Source organism: Oryctolagus cuniculus, chromosome 2, assembly GCF_051225735.1.
Source record: "Oryctolagus cuniculus isolate XC-2025 breed Fujian yellow rabbit chromosome 2, ASM5122573v1, whole genome shotgun sequence".
In the NCBI taxonomy this organism is placed as follows: domain Eukaryota; kingdom Metazoa; phylum Chordata; class Mammalia; order Lagomorpha; family Leporidae; genus Oryctolagus; species Oryctolagus cuniculus.
In genome coordinates this window covers 86,075,144-86,094,867 of record NC_142868.1, presented here as the reverse complement: position 1 = coordinate 86,094,867, position 19,724 = coordinate 86,075,144, and the positions used below count along the sequence as shown (strand labels likewise).

Here is a 19,724-nt window from a genome sequence, read left to right as displayed (position 1 = left end):
GAAATTGGAATTAAACGATACTGGTACAAAAAAAATTGAAATCTATGCATAGAAGTATATATGTACATATACATGTATATCAAGTATATAACTACATACATATGGATAAGTACATGGAGTGCATGTGTGTATCACGTAATCAGACAGAAAAGTCCAATGGTTCTTTTCTAGCATGCATGTCAATGAAAATACACAGGAGATGACTTGGGCTATAACAAAAAGGAATGTTTGAGTTGGCAAAAAAAGAGAGCAAGATGATCTCACATCCAAAACCAGGTTCCCAAACAGCCAGAGTCACAGGTTTGACTGTATATTTTCCTGTGCTCTGCTTCTAAGTCTGATATTCTCTCTTCTGCTTCACCCATTCTGTTTGTAAGGCTCTCTAATGTGTTTGTCATTTGATCTATTGAATTCTTCATTTCATTATGATTTCTCGTCACTATCACAGTTTCATTTTCTACTAGTTGTTTCATTTCATTTTGATTCCTCCTTAATATTTCATTTTCACGAGAGAGATTTTCTATCTTGTCCATTAAGGATTTCTGTACTTCGAGAATTTGTTTTTGAGAACTTCTTAATGTTCTTATCAATTTTTTGAGATCCGCTTCTTGCATTTCTTCTATCTCATCATCTTCATAATCTTGAATTGGGGTGTCTATTTCATTTGGGGGCGTCATAGTGTCTTCCTTGTTCTTGTTACCTCGGCTTTTGCGTTTGTTTGGCATATTGGAGATATTCTTTGGTTTTTTCTCGTTATACTGTGACTCTAGATTAAGAGGACTGTCTGCTTTTGATGGATCCTTAGAGGCTGTGATGGGTGTGGCCAGAGAGTTCTGGTTCTACAGGGTTAACGGTGTGCCAAAGGTGATTCACCCTGATTGTTCTCTTGCTCACTCTCACTCTCTCGCTCTCTTTTTTTTTTTTTGACTCAGTTGGGACGTAATTCCACACAGCTGAGTGGAATTGAGAGTAGTTGATGTATGAAATCTGGCCCCTGTGGGTATTCGTTTGCTTACTAGAGTCAGGTTTTTTTGCTTGGCTAATGAGGGGCACCCGCTTTACATATGTAAAACGGTGCCTGCCCTTTGTCTTGCTCGGCTTTGTAAGGTGAGTGGAGAGAGAGAGGCTAAATGTCCGTGCTGGTTCCCTTTATTTATTCGATTTTTTTTCCTCTCCTCCAGCCAGCCTGGTGGACTTTCCCCAATGGGGTTTCAGGCCTCGTTCTCTGCAGGCTTTTTCTGCCTTTCCCAGCCAATGTCTCAGGTTACCGAGAGGTTTTTAGCTCACCTCCCCTTCCAGCGCTGGCGCGCAGACTCGGCGGCCCCGGCGGCTCCCGCGCCTCAGCTTCCACGCGGTGGGCGACCTTGCTCTCCCCGTAGGTCCTCCGAGTCACAGCCACTAGATCCGGAAGAGTTTCCTCTGCAATTTTCAGCCAGAGTCACAAGTTCCATAGGCTTGCTTCTAGGGAGGTTATGCATACGCATTATGTACTCGAAATGTGCCAAGTGTTCTTGTCCACTAAGTTGCTGCGTATGTTATAAGCATCCCATGCTCAGCTGAAGGTGGTGATTTAGCTTTTTTGTGGTGGTTTCTTGGTTTTCCGTGTCAGAATGGGAAGCTGAGGATGAGACCAATGAGTAGGCAGAGAATCCTTAACTTACTTTGGTCCAGGTGGGGACCTATAGTTTCTTATCAAGGGGACTTTACCATAAAAATGTCTTCAATCAGTGATGATTTGCAATCAAGTGCAGGAATATCTTGTTGCTTTTAAGTAGGATTGAAACAGAAAAGGGTCATTTTCTTTGGAGAAAATGAACAATCTTTTGCCTTTTATCATGTATACATGGATGTGTTTTTGCAATATACATCCATATATACAAGAGTCCAAAAAGTTTATGAGAAATGAACATTATTTAAAAAAAAACTACATGGATTTCAAAAATCTTTTGTAATAAATTAAACTTATCTTTTAATTCCATTTTCCCACAAACATTTGGAATACCCTTCTATATACATACATACCTCATAGATATTACTTATATCCTCACTTATGAGCATATCCCTTGCAGAGAATCCCTCCAACCCCTCTGTATAGGCACAAGATCCTCTTTCCTGTCCTATGTAAGGACATGTAGAATGTATCCCTCTTACACCATTCATTTCTCCTTTCTGATTGGCTTTTCCTGTAAGCATGACGTTGCTATTTCTACAACTTGAGACACAGTAATGACAACAATAAACCTTCTCTTAGTCCCTCTTTCCCTTTCACCTGCTATCCCATTTTTCTGCTCCTCCATACTATACATTAATATTCCCTGAAAGAGTTGTTTCTTTTCATTGTCTTTCATTTATTTCGTACCATTCTTTCCTAAATTCATCCTACTTAGGCTTTTACCACCATACTTTCTCTGAAGCTGCCTTGTCAACTTCACCAGTGACCTCACATTGATAAACCCTGGATCAAGTATTAGTTCTCATCCTAGTTGACCTACCAGAGTCAGTTAACACAGTTGCTGCAGGTACACTTTTTTTTTTTTAGGACACCATATAGTTCTGATTTTTCTCCAAACTCTGATCATACTTTCTTACCACCTTTATTAATTCTTATTCTTTTCCCTGATCTTCAGCCTAAAGACTTAGTCCCTGAACCCCTTGAGTTCTTTGTATTCTCACCCAGTCTCTTCCTCAGTTTTAAATTCTGTCCAGATGCTGGTTACTTCCAGTTATTTAAAAAAGCTCCAACCTGATCCTCTCCTCTGAACTCTGTATTTGCATCCCATCTGCTTACTAGACAAAATGACTAACAGAATCTCAAATCAAACATGGCTAGAATTGAAATCCCCATCTTCCCCAAAACCTGCTCTACTAGCAGTCTTCCCCAGGTCAAGTTATGGTAACTCCAACCTTCCTGTTAAGGAACCATCTCGGACAACTTTCTTACCAATACCGTTGGTTCTGCTGTTACCTGCCTAATCCCAGCCCCATCATTGCTTCTTCGATTGTTAGAATAGCCCCCTAATTAGTCTTCCTGCTTCCAGGTTTTCTCTTCTGTAGTAGGAGCTCAACACAGAGATCCTCCTAAAATGTATATCAGATCATTGATGATTTGCTTAAAATGCTGTATTGGCTTTCCATTTCACCAATGTAAAAGTCAAAATCCTTACAAGCCCTACAAGATGTACATCCTTGAATTCTGTGGCCTCATCTCCTCCAACTCCCTCTTGCTCATTCTGTTGTATACATAATCACCTCTTTGATATTCCAAAACAGACCAGGCATGCTTCCACCTTAGGGTCTTCCCTCTTCCTTAAAGAATCTTGCCTATATAGCCACATGGCTTACTCTTTTTCTTTTTTTCAAGGTTTTATTAAAATACTGTTATTTAATAAACCTCCACCCAATTTTCCTTTCTCTTTGTCCTACCTTACTTTCTCATAGCACTTATTTTTCATCATATAATTTACTTATTATATTCCTTATTGGTCTAGATATGAACTCTATGAAAATAGTAACTTTTTCCAGTGTTCTTTCTCCACCATCCTACCTCCAGTGCTTAGAAAGCTGACCATCACAAGTAGGTGTTTTATGAAAATATATGCTGAGTAAATTACCTTTTAATTCAATTATCCTTTATTGAGGACTTACTTTGTAAAAAGCACTGTGCAAGAGAGCACTGAGAGGAGGATGTTGGGTTGACCAGAACAAGATCTCTGTCCTCAAAGAAATTATTGGCTTTACGTGTCAATAGAGTTAGCCAAGTAAAGACTGCCCATGAGGCATGATTGTTGGAGCCATGGAGAGGTTCCACTTTCCCTAATTTACCTCAGAGTTCACTGAGGCTTGAAATTCTGTAATTAAAGATGAACCACTCTGCAAGTCTGTGACCTTGACCACAGTATTTAACATTTATAAATCTCAGATTTCTTACTGGTGAAATAGGATAATAGTGCCCATCTCATAGGTTGTTGTCAGGATTCAATGAGATAATCCTTTCAAAAGGGCTTAGTGTAGTCTCTAGAATGTAGTAAACATGAATTGATATCGATTCTCTTGACTGAAAAGCCTTACCCTTATTAAAATGCAAAATCTTGTCTTCAAGGTACTGAATATTTTTGAAAACCAAATAGACCAATTGCTGAAACTACAATACAGAGTTTCTTTCAGGCAAAAAGCATAAAATAATCATATTTACCATATGTGCCACCATCTACAAAAGGAAGGATGTTTATTCTTGAATAAATTCTCTACCAATGGATTCACCAAAGGCCAAAAGAGGTGCAGGAAAAGGAAAATCAGGTAAATAAATTATCTAACTTCCCTAGGAAGAAGCAATGGGCATTTTCATACCTCAAAGTCACTGTTTCTTACTTCTATTTTTAAAACTAGCAATAAACAGAAGCAAATAGTGATAGTCATTAGACTACTAAATAACAAGCAAATTTTACAAAAGGCTCATAACATTTGTTGAACCCCTAACATGTCCCACCTTCTTCTATGTAATATAACTTCATTCTCAGAACACTTTAAGAGTTAGGTATTATCCTCAATATATAATAAAGGAAATGGTGGCTCAACAATGCTAAATTGTCCCAACTCATAAAGTTACTATGTAATGGAGAGATCCAGCATTCAAAGCTAAGTTTCTCAGTCTAAACTTTATACATTCTACTTTATTTCCAGTAAAATTAGAGAAACAAATGCACAAGTCACACAGAAAAATCCACAAAAAGACCAGGAAAAGACTCTCAGTGGCTCACAAGGGGCTGATTGTATGCATCTCTAATTTCGCATTCTGTGTCTTGAAATCAGTCATACCAATGACACCAGCAAAATTCAGAAATTGGGGCTTTCTTTGCTCCAAGAGCTAGTTTACCAGAACATGCTATAGAGCCCTTAGGCACTGTTTGAAATCCAAGAATGCCTGATGCCAGTGTCTCTGGAAGCCACTCACAGATTTTAAACAACCAGGAAGATCTGCCCAAGGATCTGTATTCAGGGTCTACCAGTCTTCCACTACCCTGTGAAGTTTGCTATTTTCAACAGCACAATAGATCCATTAGGACCCTTCCAACTCTCAGAAACAGATCCATCAGCTCACTTCCTGAAACCTGGTCTCATCAGGAGAGGGGAGAGAAAACCTGTGGACACTTGCTTACTACAAGAGGTAAATAGAGACCCACCTGTGTGCAAATAGGCTCCAAAAGGGGGCCCCTGGGCCACTTAAGATCCACATCACCTGCTTCAATTCTGCCCAACGACGGGTCTTGCCACACAAAAAGGAAGCATATGTGTCACAGCCTGGTGTGACTGACGAGGGAGGCCAGGACTCATACCTTACATGCTACGCCTTCGTCTAATGATGCCTTTAATCACACCTTCATTTTTCTCCTTTCATCAGTAGGAACACGGAAGCTTGCATAGGCATATTCAGGGAGACCAATTTGAATGCATACAGTTTGGGATTAGTCAGAAAATGTAAACTGGTGTTCCAAAAGGTTGGGTCTGGCAAATAAAGCAAATTTCTCTTCTGAGAAACAGAGGAAATGCCCCTTTTCAGCCTACGTGGCACTTCCTGTTTTATGCTGAATAAATTAAAAAAAAAAAAGTCTTTCCAGGGAGAATATTCAATCTAGCCTGAAAATATAAACAGGATATTCCTTCTTATTTATTTTTTTATTTGGTGAGGTGTGGGAGGGATGGGGGGGAGGTTTCTAAGCTGCATCTTATCACACTAAGGGGAAAGAGAATATCAAAAGAGTTGGCTTGGTTAAAACCAGCTAGGGACGTATTTCTTCCTGACACCTAGTATTATTCAAATGACAGCAGATATGACTGAAAGCATTTATCACACTCTCTGACTTGCTTTAATCTCCCACAAAGAGAAGCTGCGCTCAGCGCACCGGGCAGAGGGGGATAATGAGGCAGCAGACCAGGCTGCCAGAGTCGGGCATTGATTTTAGATGCTGAAAATAGAACCTGCTGCAGTTTCCAGCCACTGCCCTGTGTCTAGAAGTGGATTATCAGCTGAACGGCACAAGCCCAGGGAGATGTTTCCAGGCAATCAGATTGGCTTATACACAGGGCATTAATTCTCCAGAAATATGTCTTGTTGACCAATGAAAATGGCTTCCTCTTTAAATAAAGCCTGGAGTCTCTAAGGCAGCATTTGCAGCTCCAAATAGCAGTAATGACCTCTGCTTGCAGGGCATGGTCCAGGAATTAGCACCTGGGTGGGGTTAATGGTATAAAGCACAGCTGCTCCTAACTGGTCATTAATCCCAAGTAAATACCCAGCAACTCGATTTCTGTGGCTCTGGGATAAACCTGAAATCAAATGGCTTAGTCAACCCAAGCAGATTTAATACAGGAAACGCTAATGACCACAATAGCTTCCCCCTCAGGGTACAACGGGGGGAGCGCTAATCTAAAAAGCATTTTTTTTTTCTTTCGTGATGTTGAAATGCTGATTTTCAAGCAAGCTTGCCACCCTTACTCAGTTGAAGATACTTCTCGGGCCACAGTCGGTGAGGAACGAGCTGATGTTGTTTGTTAGCGATGATGAATTTTGAACTGATTCACTCACACCCTCCTCTCTCCCCAACCCTATGGTCAAACAGCATGTTGCTATAGGCTGACTATCTCTTTCAGCTGCTGTCTATGACTAAGTGGCCAACCAGGAAAACTGGAGATGGTAGCTTCGGCCAGACTCTGCAGTGTCCTGATGATTGGAGCTCACACATGTATGACTGATTTGGGAAGAACGCATTTCTTTAAGCTCTGTAATTCCCTGCAGTCATAGTGCCTGACAATCTCCAAACTGTAGGCTATGATCTTTGAGGTTTCGGAGAGGTGTGTTTGGGCTTTGGAGGGATGAAGAGACAGATTGCGGGAGGAGAATCAAGAGAGCTAACCCCAGCATTATGTTTCAAAGAACAGATGTTTTCACTTGTTTTAGAGATTCAAGGTCTTTGTCAAGTTTCATTTACAAAAATAGTCTGCTGCTAACATTACAGTTCAAAAGCCTATGACCCTCGTCTGCTTTCTCATCTAGAGATGAGGAAATGTCTTCCCCAGACCTGCGCTTGGCAACCCTCCATGCATGTGAAGTTCAGCCTGACCCCTTCTCCTCAGCCAGCAACTTTTCCAAGAGTGCTTCAAAAAGTTGGTGGGGAACTGAGATTCATAGGTAAGTTTATTTTGGTGCAAAAAAATTTTGAGATCCAAACATAGTTTTTTTCATAACATTTTCCATGAACTTTTTGAAGACCCATAATATTTCCTGTGCAATTCCCTTGGAAATTTCTATGACTGCCTTGTTTTGCTAATTACTATTTTCTCAAAAATGCTCTATGTTCTCAAGGGCAGCATAATGACTAGCATTTCTTATCTCTTTAGTGCCTGGCATAATAACATATACAATATAAATAGTGATTTCTTAGAGAAATGACAAATGGCACCAGTATTGAATGCATTGTTCAAAGAAAGGTAGTAGCTAGCTAACAATGCTCATAGTTTGCTTTTTGCTTTTTGTTTTTGTTAATGGGGGGGGGGTGTTGTGTTGGATTCTGTTAACATATTTAGTTTTCTTTTTCCTAACATTATTAATAAGTATAAATTGGCAAGCTGTTGACATTTCATAGATGATTCAATGACATCAGAACCCATCTTTACCTAAAGATCACATTCATTCGCAGGACAAGTAGAAAAGTGAGAAGTTACATCAAAAGCTGTTATTTTTATTTTATAAATTTATTATTTCTAGAAATTTTCTAGCATAACTTTCTTTTTTTTTTTTTTTTAGTCAGAGTGGACAGTGAGAGAGAGAGACAAAGAGAAAGGTCTTCCTTTGCTGTTGGTTCACCCTCCAATGGCCACCACGGCCAGCGCGCTGTAGCCGGCGCGCTGTGGCCAGCGCACTGTGCTGATCTGATGGCAGGAGCCAGGTACTTATCCTGGTCTCCCATGGGGTGCAGGACCCAAGGACTTGGGCCATCCTCCACTGCACTCCCTGGCCACAGCAGAAAGCTGGCCTGGAAGAGGGGCAACCGGGACAGAATCCAGCGCCCCGAATGGGACTAGAACCCGGTGTGCCTGCGCCGCAAGGTGGAGGATTAGCCTATTGAGCCACGGCGCCGGCCCTCTAGCATAACTTTCAAATCTCTGCCAAGAACTGTGCAGCATGTGAGGTTTCACCTTCCTTGCAAACAAATACATCAGCCACAGATCCATAGGTGTAGCCAGAAAATATAAAACTCCTGGGTTCAGAGATAAAGAACTTTATTACTCATGGCAAAGCATGTAGCATGAGCATCAGCATATCTGTGTGTCAGACCCTGTTGCTTCCAAATCCCACAGGGCTGACATCAATAAACCTAGATAGTTGCCTGAACAAGGAATTGGTTGCACTACAATAAAAGGATACCTGACTTAGAGAGCCAATCTTTTATAAAGGGCAGCAAGAATGCCTCCCCATCCCAGGAGGGACTGTCTCTCTCCCAAGACTGATTGCTAGACAACCCAGAAAAATAAAGTAGTTTATACCTCTGCTACTAAGACATGAGAAATTGTGAAGACCAACAAGGTCTCATGAGCCAAGATAGGACTTACGGCCACACCTTTCTGAATTTAAACTTGATGATAGAATATTTATCCTTTGAGTGGCATAAAGGCAATGATATAGCATCCAAAAACAAATACTGTCTTGGCTTACCAGATAGCTTTAGAGTAAGTAATATTTACATAATTATAATGTAAATTCTGCTTACTAAGTTTCAACATTATGATTACCCCATAGAAAAATCATAGATTTTATTATAATCACTAGAAAGATAATAAACATCATCAATCAAGATATTTTTACATTGATACACTGAATGACACTAAGAATATACATATAACATTATTTCAAATGAACTGAGAAAGTTGAATAAAATATAATTTTAGGAACCGAAATGAGCTTTTCAAACTAGAGAATGGGATATTGTCTGATCCCCGAAGAGAGGGAAGTGCTAGCCACTGCCCTCAAGAACATAGGGAGGCAAAGTCATTCTATCTGATTAAAACTAGGAGTCACAAAGACATGTCCTACCTGTCCAAGGACCAGAAGACCCACTTGGCAGGAAGTCCTCTCTCTATTCAGGCCCATGTTAAGAGTCTAAGTCCAGGCTGGTGCCATGGCTCAATAGGCTAATCCTCCGCCTGTGGCGCGGGCACACCAGGTTCTAGTCCAGGTTGGAGCGCTGGATTCTGTCCCGGTTGCTCCTCTTCCAGGCCAGCTCTCTGCTGTGGCCCGGGAGTGTAGTGGAGGGTGGCCTAAGTCCTTGGGCCCTGCACCCGCATGGGAGACCAGGAGAAGCACCTGGCTCCTGCCATCGGATCAGCGCGGTGTGCCAGTCACAGCGCGCCAGCTGTGGCGGCCATTGGAGGGTGAACCAACGGTAAAGGAAGACCTTTCTCTCTGTCTCTCCCTCTCTCACTGTCCACTCTGCCTGTAAAAAAAAAAAAAAAAAAAAAAAAAAAGGAGTCTAAGTCCAGCCTCATGTCACTTTCAGAATTGAGATCTGAATCCATATACTCAAAGGACAAGAAAATTCTGAGCCAAGGATCTGCATTAAAAACTGACTGTTCTGGTTTGAATAAATGCTCCCAAATGCATGCAAACTGAGGTCATGCTTTGATGCTGCCAAGGAGGATGGAGGCTTGATCTAGGATGAGGCCCTCATGGGAGGCTCTTAGATTATTGAGGACACACCCTTGGAAGGTAGTTCTCATAGTTATGTTGGTTATAAAGGAGTTGGGTCTAGCTGCTCTCTCTGCTTCCTGGTTCATCATGTGATCATTCCTCTGCCATTGCCAGGCCTCAACAGATGGCCAAACCAATGAAGCTGGTCTGATCTTGGACTCCAAAACATGAAACAAATTCCACCTCCTTCCTTCGTAAGTATCCTGTTTCAGGTGTTTTCTTATCGTGACAAAAACTGACTGACCAGAATTTATCAGACAATTACATTGTAAGGATTTTTTGATAAACAAGATTTGTAGCAAGGATGGCCACAGAAAAGAACCAAACTGAATATAGGTTCATAGATTAGCATTATAAATAGAATAAGAAAATAAAATAAAATGTGAAACAATTAGGAAATGCAAATAAATGGGAGCAAAAAGACCTGAAAGCTAGAAATAGAAAACCAAGATGCTAGAAACTTTGAAATCAGTATTTTCAAAATGTTTAAAGAAATAAAAAAGAAATCGAAACCAGAAGGCAAATATAGGGCAGTATAAAAAAAAAAAGAGCTAGCAGATATTTAAAAGACCCAAAAAGAATTCCATAAATAAGCAACGCAGTCAGTGAAATTAGGAGATCATGGATAGATTTAACAGTAAAAACAAAAATGAAAATAATGAATTGGAAGGAAAATCTGAGAAAACCATGCATAATTCAGCACATAGAAAAGAAAAAGTAAAAGAAAGATAATTAAGAGGTATGTAGGCTAGAAAGAAAGTACAAAATATCCACAGCACTTTGCTGAAAGAAAAGGGGAGAATCATTATTAAAAGAGCTAATGATAAAAGAATTTCCCCAAATTTAAGACATATGAAAACAAGCCCACCAAATATTCTGCAGAGTAACTAAAAATAGACCTACAGGGAGCCATATTGTAGTAAAACTATAGTGTATCAAAAACAAAGAAAAATCTGTAAAAGCAGCTGTATTTGTAGTGGTACAGACTTAGCCACAAAATAAAGCATAAATACAGTTATTTCAAAATGAACAAAACTCATTTTCTTTTCTCCTGTAATGTGGATTTTTTTAAGGTTTTATTTATTTATTTGAGAGGTAGAGTAACAGACAGAAAGAAAGGTCTTCCACCTTCTGGTTCACTTGCCAAATGGCCGCAATGGCCAGAGCTGTGCTGATCCAAAGCTAGGAGCCAGGAGCTTCTTCTGGGTCTCCCACATGGGTGCAGGGGCCCAAGGACTTGGGCCATCTTCCACTGCTTTCCGAGGCCATAGCAGAGAGCTGAATCGGAAGTGGAGCAGCAGCCCCCATATGGGATGCTGGCACAATAGGCAGAAGCTTAGCCTACTATGCCACACAGTAGGATGTGAAGTATATACACATAACATTACTTCAAATTAACTGAGAAAGTTGAATGAAATATAATTTTAGGACCCAAAATGAGATTTTCAAACTAGGGAATGGGATATTGTCTGACCCCTGAAGACAGGGAAGTGCTGGCCACTGCCCTCAAGAACATAGGGAGGCAAAGTCATTCTTTCTGATTAAAAAACAAAGACATGTCCCACCTGTCCAAGGAATGTTTTAAAGTAGCTCTAACAATAGAGTACCTATAACAATGGTTTAGTACCTATAACTATAAAGTGCCTCCTGTAATGTTTTAAAGTACCTCTAACAATAGAAATATAATGCAAGTCATATATATAATTTTTATTCTAACATTTTGTTAAAATGTATTTTAGAGCAAAAGAAACATTTATGTGTTATGCATATTTTAAAAATATATTTTAATATTTTAAATACTTTTAATTGTTAAATTTGTATTTTCCCTCTCAAGCTCTGGAAAATGAAAACAAAAGATTTCTCTGCTGAATTAACTACCAGTATTTCCTAAGCTACAGTAAAGCCATATGATCTTTTTCTGTGTGACCCATTAGAATTAGGATTCTTGATGCTGTCACGGCTGAAGTTGCATGTTGTTGTTTTTTTTTTCCCCAAATTTAATACCTAATAGAGATTGCTCCAGCCTAATCCAAGCAAGCTCTAGCCATCTCTATTCTAAAAGCTAAAAAGGGGTCCTTACTGGCTTCTTCATTTCCCCGTGACTTTCCTATAAAGAACCATCCACGCAGAGGTTTGTGTGAGCTTTGGAAAACAAAACTTGAACTGCTCCCTATGTTAATTCCCTTCAGTGGCATCCCGTTTCACTTAAAATACAATTTGTATTTTTTGATAGCACCCTAAGCTTCCCATGACTTGGTCTTCTGCTTTCCTCTATGACTTGTTCATCCCAACCTGGTATACTAACCTTCGCTATTTTTCTGTTTTTAATACCCCAAGTTTACTCCTGCCTTGCAAGGTTTTCCCCCTCACTCTGCTCTCTGCTTTTCAACTGTATCTCCCATGACTTTCTTCTTGTTGTGTAGGTCCCAATTGTTTTTTCTTTTTTTTAGGTTTATTTATTTATTTGAAAGACAGAGCATCCGAGAGAGACAGAAAGAGATCTTGTGGGGCTAACGCTGTTGCACAGTGTGTTAACGCCCTTGCCTGAAGCGCCGGCATCCCATATGGCCACTGGTTCGACACCTGGCTGCTCCACTTCCAATCCAGTTCTCTGCTATGGCCTGGGAAAGCAGTGGAAGATGGCCCAAGTCCTTGGGCCCCTGCACCCACATGGGAGACCCGGAGGAAGCTCCTGGCTCCTGGCTTCGGATTGGCGCAGCTCCAGCTGTTGTGGCCAATTGGGGAGTGAACCATCAGATGGAAGACCTCTCTCTCTCTCTCTCTCTCTCTCTGCCTCTCCTCCTTCTGTGTAACTCTGACTTTCAAATAAATAAATAAATCTTTAAAAAAAAAGAGAGAGATCTTGCATCTGCTGGTTTACTCCCCAAATGGCTACAACATCCAGGACTGGGCCAGGCTGAAGCCAGGAGCTAATAAAACTTTAACTGGGTTGCAAGGGCCCAAATACTTGGGCCATCTTCTATTGCCTTCCCAGAATAACCAGTAGAGAACTGGATCAGAAATGGAGCATCGGGACTTGAACTCTCATATGGTATGCTAGTGGCACAGATGGTGCTCAACCCTCTGCTCCACAACCACGACCCTCTGTTCATTTTTCTAAACAGATTAATGTCAGTTCTTATGGGAAATTTTGATGCACCTAACTTACCCTTCACATTGTAGTAATAATAACATATTCCACATTTTCAGAGTATTTTGCAGTTTATAAAACACATTTTAATCTACATGGCCACTTGACCCTTGTTATTTTCTTAGAGTGTAGTGATACACACATTGTTATCTACACTTTGTAAACAGAGAGGCTAAGACACAGCATCTATTATTGGAATTTATAATGTAGAAATGAGGGTAGACACACAAATGATAAACTATGGGAAAAAGAAACATTTTAAAAATATTCATAACATAGTGTTATATAATATAGATTAGATGGCATTTACCTTACATTTGATAAACCAGGGATGCCTTTGGCAAACAGAAAATATTGGGCCAAGTACTAAAAAAAAAAAAAGACAACATTTTGTCCATTCTATCAAGAAAGTAAGAAGAAAATTTGAGGGAGATAGCTTGCTGAGAGTAGGCTTGCCTGTGAGAAAGCCTGCCAGTGCTTAGCAAATGAATATTTTTAGGAGCTTCAGATGTGGCTGTGCTGGAGAGAGTGATTGAAGAAAAAAAGTACTATGCAAATTTTTCTCTTATTTTATATTCTATTTTCAATTACATAAAACCTTTCATTAAGTGTGTAGAACCAGATTTATGTGTGGATTTAGGCTGGCATGACCAGTAATGCAGAGTCTCTTTCTGTCTAAAAATTAAATCTCTAGTACATTACAGTGCCACATGGAATTGTTTGTATAGAATTAGTGTTCCCATTAGTGCATTACTCTTATTATTGACAACAATGTTCAGTTATAAAAAGTCAATATTTGCAACTATATCAAAATAAAGCATTTTTATTCTTTTAAATAAATATATTTCTGAAACATACTTGCAAATCTGAGTGCAAATTATTTCCTTTTGCAGACATTAAGAAATCACACTGCCTTTCAAATAAATAAAATAAATGTTTAAAAAGAAAGGTGAAGGGGGTATAAGGAACAATTCCAAAAAAGCGAGAGGATATACTCAATCAGAGAAAAACAGGGGAAACACATTGCTAGTTACTCTGGAGAAGGAGGGAGGAAGAAGAAAGAGAAGTGTGAAGATTCTGTGAAATGTCGGAAAACCACTTCTCAATATGATCCCTCCATAGAACCTCTTTCCTTCTCATCACTCCCATATCGTCCACCAAATTACTAAGCAAATGAAAGTTTTAGAAAAGATCTATTTATTTATTTGGAAGGCAGAATTACCAAGAAACAGAGGCAGAGACAGAAAGCGAGATCTTCCATGTGTTGGTTCACTCCCCAAGTGGCCGCAACAATCAGGGCTGGTCCAGGCTGAAGCTGGGAACCTGGAACTCTGTCTGGGTCTTCTACTTGGTCACAGACACTCAAGGACTTAGGCCATCTTAGGCTGCTTTCCCAGGTGCATTAGCAGGGAGCTGGATCAGAAGTGGAGCAGCTGGGACTCGAACCAGCCCCATATGGGATACTGGAACTGCAGGCAGTGGCTTAACCAACTGTGCCACAACACCAACCCCACACAAATGAAATGATTAAGAATGAGATGGGGGGGGGCAGTGCTGTGGCTCACTCGGCTAATCTTCCACCTGCAGCGCTGGCACCCCGGATTCTAGTCCGGTTGGGGCGCCGGGTACTAGTCCTGGTTGCTCCTCTTCCAGTCCAGCTCTTTGCTGTGGCCTGGGAGAGCAGCGGAGGATGGCCCAAGTGCTTGGGCCCCTGCACCCACATGGGAGACCAGGAGAAGCACCTGGCTCCTGGCTTCGGATCGGCATAGCACCGGCCGTGGCAGCCATTGGGGAGTGAACCAACGGAAGGAAGACCTTTCTCTCTGTTTCTCTCTCGCTGTCTATAACTCTACCTGTCAAAAAAAAAAAAAAGAATGAGATGAGGGGGTTGGGGGAGAGTACAGAATCCAAAATGATGGCAAATTTTGCCTATATTTGAAGGTCTAAGGGACTCCTACTTAATCTTTTGGTTACCTTAAAATCGATTTTACTCGAGGTCATGATGATAGCAGCACCTGTCAGGAACTAGTTCAATATTTTTCACACAAGACAATCACCTTGTGTTAAATGCCCTCAGAAACATGGAGAAATTCCTGAACAACATGATTTTGCTAACACAATAATTCTTCATTCTGCTTAGCAGTTGATTTCTTTGCAGATGAAATCTTTGCTGAATCAAAGTACATTAAATTTACAAACAATGAACAGTCCCCTTTCAGGGATTTAATATACTTTGTTTGATGGAACATCATTTGTTGTTTTTGTACTGGGTTGGAAATACTGATTTCAACTCAAGTGTCACTGTGAGAGATACCAGATACCAATGCGAATGTGAGATGATTGCCTTGTGTGAAATTTGTATGGGATTTTGAGACATGGTTCCTTGAATCTTGAACTCTTCAGAAGGATCAAGGATATAAAGGGGGTAAGAGAAAGAAGAGGATGCTTGAGGGTTCTTTAGAGAGAGCTGTTGATCTGCCAAGTCATCCCTACAAAGGTGGGGTGGTGAGAAGACCTCAGTGCTGGAGAGAGGGATGCTAACATTTAACACAAGCACAGTAAAATGGAGCTTCCAAGTGCTTTCTGTGTTCCCTGCAATTCTGATAAATTGATAACTATCCCAAAGCCGTAAGTTAAAGTGGCTTTATTGGAACACACCTACCCCTTAATCTTTTGAGCAAAAAAAATTTATAAGAGCTGTCATTAGTCCAAATGTGAACTACCGAAAGGAAAGAGATGTGGGCCATAGGCCTTAATATCTTGCCAGAAGTTTTCAATAAGAGCAAAAGAGAATAGCAATTGAGGTAAACCACCAAGAATGAGGTCCTGTAGTACACGTGACAGCCTGAGAGATCCAATACCCTCAGATATTTTAGGAGTGGCCACATTGGGGCTGGCGCTGTGGCGCAACGGGTTAAAGTCCTGGCCTGAAGCTCTGGCATCCCATATGGGTACTGGTTCTAGTCTCAGCTGTTCCTCTTCCGATCCAGCTCTTTGCTATGGCCTGGGATAGCAATAGAGGATGGCCCAAGTCCTTGGGCCTCTGCACCCACATGGAAGACCAGGAAGAAGCTCCTGGCCCCTGGCTTCGGATCAGCCCAGCTCCGGCCGTTGCGGCCATCTGGGGATGATCCAGCAGGTGGAAGACCTCTCTCTCTGTCTCTACCTCTCTCTGTAACTCTGTCTTTCAAATAAATAAAATACATTTTTTTTAAAAAAAATGAGTTGCCAATAACTGTAAGGTCTGAGGAAGCCATGGAGGTACCATTAGGGAGTCAACTTACTCACCAGCCAAGCCCAGGGAGATGGAAGTAACCCACCCAACTCAAGTCTGCTTTAAGTTTCTCCTCTCAAATACCATGTCCCAACTAGAAGCCCCAAATAACAAAAAATGTGCTATCTTATGAGAGAAAAGAGTGAAAGAAAACATAAACCAACCCTGGAGGTATGCTATAACCATCTACATGCCCAAAGAAAGATAGTAAAGAAACATTTTTAATGAAAAATTGAAGAAGATTAATTCCTCTCTTTGCTAGGATGCCTTCCATTACCAGGAGAAAAACAAAGTGCTAATGTTTGTGACTCATGTTCTCATGATTGTCAGTTACCTAAGAATGAGCAGAAAAAGTATGACTATATTAAATTTCCCATCTATGAGCAAAGAAAATAACTCACCTGGGGTGGGGCAGGGGGAATGTTAACAGATCATGGCTGGTAAAAAATATATATGTATACATAGAATTGCATTTTTATTTCTTCCTGGAAGTCCTACATTTGCCGTCATAAGTACATTTCAAAGATCCCTCAAGCATCTTTTTGAAGCCCCCAGAAGCTCAGAATCCAGAATACCAGAATTTAAGCCATTTGATGCTCATCATTTATTTAATAACCATTTTGAGGGTGCCTACTTTGGCTGAGTACTCTCTATTAGAGTTTCACCTGCATTATGTTTTTTATCCTCACAGCAATACTCACTCTCCAGTAGTGTAGGGCCCTTCAACATCTCATTTTCACTTAGTCCTCCAAAACATTTTGTGAGGTGGTGATGGCAGGGTTATCATCTCCATCTGGCTCCAAGGAAATTGAAGCTGGAGGCGTTAGCTCACCAAAGACCACAGCAGTAGTGAACCTCCTCACCACAGTCCTGGAATGACCAGGGCTCTGTCCAGTACCATGAGTACATCATCTGCCATCTTAAACATTTGCTGTGAACAGTCTGTATAGTATCTCTTCACACCTGACTGCATTTCTCATTCTGTCCTGATAAATCTTCATTTGTAAATTCCATCCCTTATTTCTATTTCTTTGTGGTCTACTTCCTTTAGCATTAGCACAGAAGTTTGGACCTTCCACCGCAAAGTAATGTGATAAGAAAAGTTTGGAGACGGTATTCTCTCTTTTGTTATAGCAGTATGTCCTTACATTTCTTTCTAACCCATATTTGAATATTAATTATTTCAAAAGACTCGTCAAGTGGAAGTAGGCATCTAATACAATGCAAATTTTTAAGAAAGTAATCATTTCAATTCTAGGATCTGTCAGTCACTTCTGAGCTTGAAAATTCTTCATTCCAGCATTTTCTAGTACTTTTTCTGAAATAGACAGTGTATTAATCTGCCTGGGCTGCCATAAATGAGTACTGCAGACAGAGTGGTTTAAATAATAGAAATTAATTTTCTCACACTTTTGGAGGTTGGAAGTCATCACGCTTATCCTCACAACAAGAAAAATTATGAACAAAATAATGAAAATCAGCAGCTCTTCTTACATCTCTCAGAGGATTGAGGCCACAAGGAAATCTGTATCACCCTCCCCCAAAGTGGAGACAAACAAGTGGATATAGAGAATCAGAGCTTACTAGGTACAAAGCCCATAGCAAAAGCCTGTAGTGCTAGAACACTCTAAACTGACAAATTCCTAGCGGTTCAGGATACACTGGTTGAAAGTCAAAAATTCTGAGGAAGCCCAGTCTCAGGGCGCCCTAACACTTTCATGATTTTACCTCCAGGAACCCTATCAAGTATTCAAAGGTTACAGCTTAAGGGTAAAAGAAATGAATGGCAGGAAGCTTCTACAACTTTGAAGCTGCTCTTTAAGTAAAAGAACACCAAATTTAGAGTACACAATTAGGACACAAAAGCAAATGAGAAAAGAAATCATAACAAATAAATACAAATTTTTGAAAGGCTGAATATGCCACAAGCATTACAAAAATCGAGAAAATAGCACAATATTACATTAATTGACTTTGCAACATATCTACATTTCCCCAGTTTTAGCAACTTATATTTTTATCACCTCATCATACAGTTTTTTTCATCATACAGTTTTATGAAAATAATAATCATCTGTAAAGAAAACAGAAAAAAAAAAACCAAGCAAATGTTTCGTTTCGCTTTGGTTGCCCAGAATTTGCCATTATTATCAATACTTTAGGCAAGTTTCGGCATCACAATTCAATATTGGTGATGTCCATGCATAGTTTTAGGATTTCCAAGTATGCAAAAACCTCTTTCATGCTTTTCTCCTACTGAAGCTGTACAACTTTAAGCACATTAAGAACATTTACATGTTCTTGTGTACTAACTAATTTAAATCGTCTTTTGAGTGGTTTGCCCTTGAGGAAGCACAGTCAGTGTGGGAATGTTCCTGGCAGCCATCCCTAACTGGAAGGCTCAGCGTAACTATGAATGGAAGGGACAGATGATCACATAAATGCAGTTCACTAAGTCAACTAATTCAACTCCCTAAAATGCCCCTAGCTAGGGTCATTAAGGATGCTGGATCTTCAGGAAAGTTGGAGAAGAAATGACCAGCTTCCACTACAAATGTCTTTCTTTTGGGTGGGCATTGTGATACGGTGGCTTGAATTGCTGCTTGGGACACCTGGATCCCATAGCAGAGTGCCTGGAATCTAGTCCTGCCTCCATTCCCAATCCAGCTTCCTGCTCCTATGCCAGGAGGCAGCAGTGTCCCAGGTACTTGGGTTGCTGCCACCACATGGGATACTTGGCTGGAGTTCCTGGCTCCTGGCTTTGGCATAGCCCAGCCCCAGGTGTTGGCAGACATTTTGGGAGTATGCCAGTAAATGGAAGATCTCTTTCTCTCTCCCTTACTCCCTCTCCCTCTTCTACTGTGCCTCTGACTTTAAAATCAATAAATCTTTAAAAATGTCTTGCTTTTGCAAATTTTCAGAGCACATAACATTGCAAATATATTGGTAGAACCTCCCCACACTCAGGGATTAGGTATGCCAGAAAATTAAGCTGTATCAGTTTCATAGATCCCTAGATCAGGATTCAAGCTGTATTAGTGTGATTTTTGTTGCTATAACAAAATGACTGAAGGTTGATACTTTATAAAATTAAATAAATAAAACACTAATTTAAATTACATTTTTGGAGGCCAAAAATTCAAGATCAGATGGCCCCAGTGGTTTGGCGAATGACAAGGGCCTCCTTGGCTACACCACAACATAGCAGAGATGTAGAACCAGTTACATGTAGAAGGAAGTCAAAGGCATTGAGTGGCCTTGTTTCATAAAAGCCCACTGTCACAAGAGATAATTCACTCCACAAGAACTTCCAGCAGCTACACCTCCAATGTGCTAATTGCCAGGAGTACCCACCTTTTAAACATTCCACCACCTCTCAACATCACCATACTCCCACACACCACGCTCCCAGTCCCTGAATCCTATGGGACAAGCGTGTCCAAACCATAACACAGGGCTCTGCCTTCATGGATGCAGAATATTGTGGGTGTGTATCTCTCTGGCAAAAGTTGGGTCAGGGAATGACTTTATTCTTGAATTGCTCACGAAGGGATATC

General features: G+C 40.5%; 1 long non-coding RNA gene across 5 annotated transcripts in view; it reads left to right on the top strand.

The window, feature by feature from the left end:
- The first annotated feature begins 5,847 nt into the window (after positions 1 to 5,847).
- The window catches only part of LOC149127871 (uncharacterized), a 28,471-nt gene continuing 14,594 nt past the window's right edge, over positions 5,848 to 19,724 (top strand). The window contains exons 1-5 of one of the 5 annotated variants that reach the window (XR_016230025.1): positions 6,248 to 6,524; positions 6,649 to 6,740; positions 7,052 to 7,186; positions 9,857 to 9,936; positions 12,193 to 12,552. This is a non-coding gene — a long non-coding RNA (uncharacterized LOC149127871). Of the gene's footprint in view, positions 6,525 to 6,648; positions 6,965 to 7,051; positions 7,187 to 9,856; positions 9,937 to 12,192; positions 12,553 to 19,724 lie in introns of those variants that run through there. The other 4 variants (XR_016230022.1, XR_016230021.1, XR_016230023.1 and 1 more) reach the window with 4 other exon arrangements.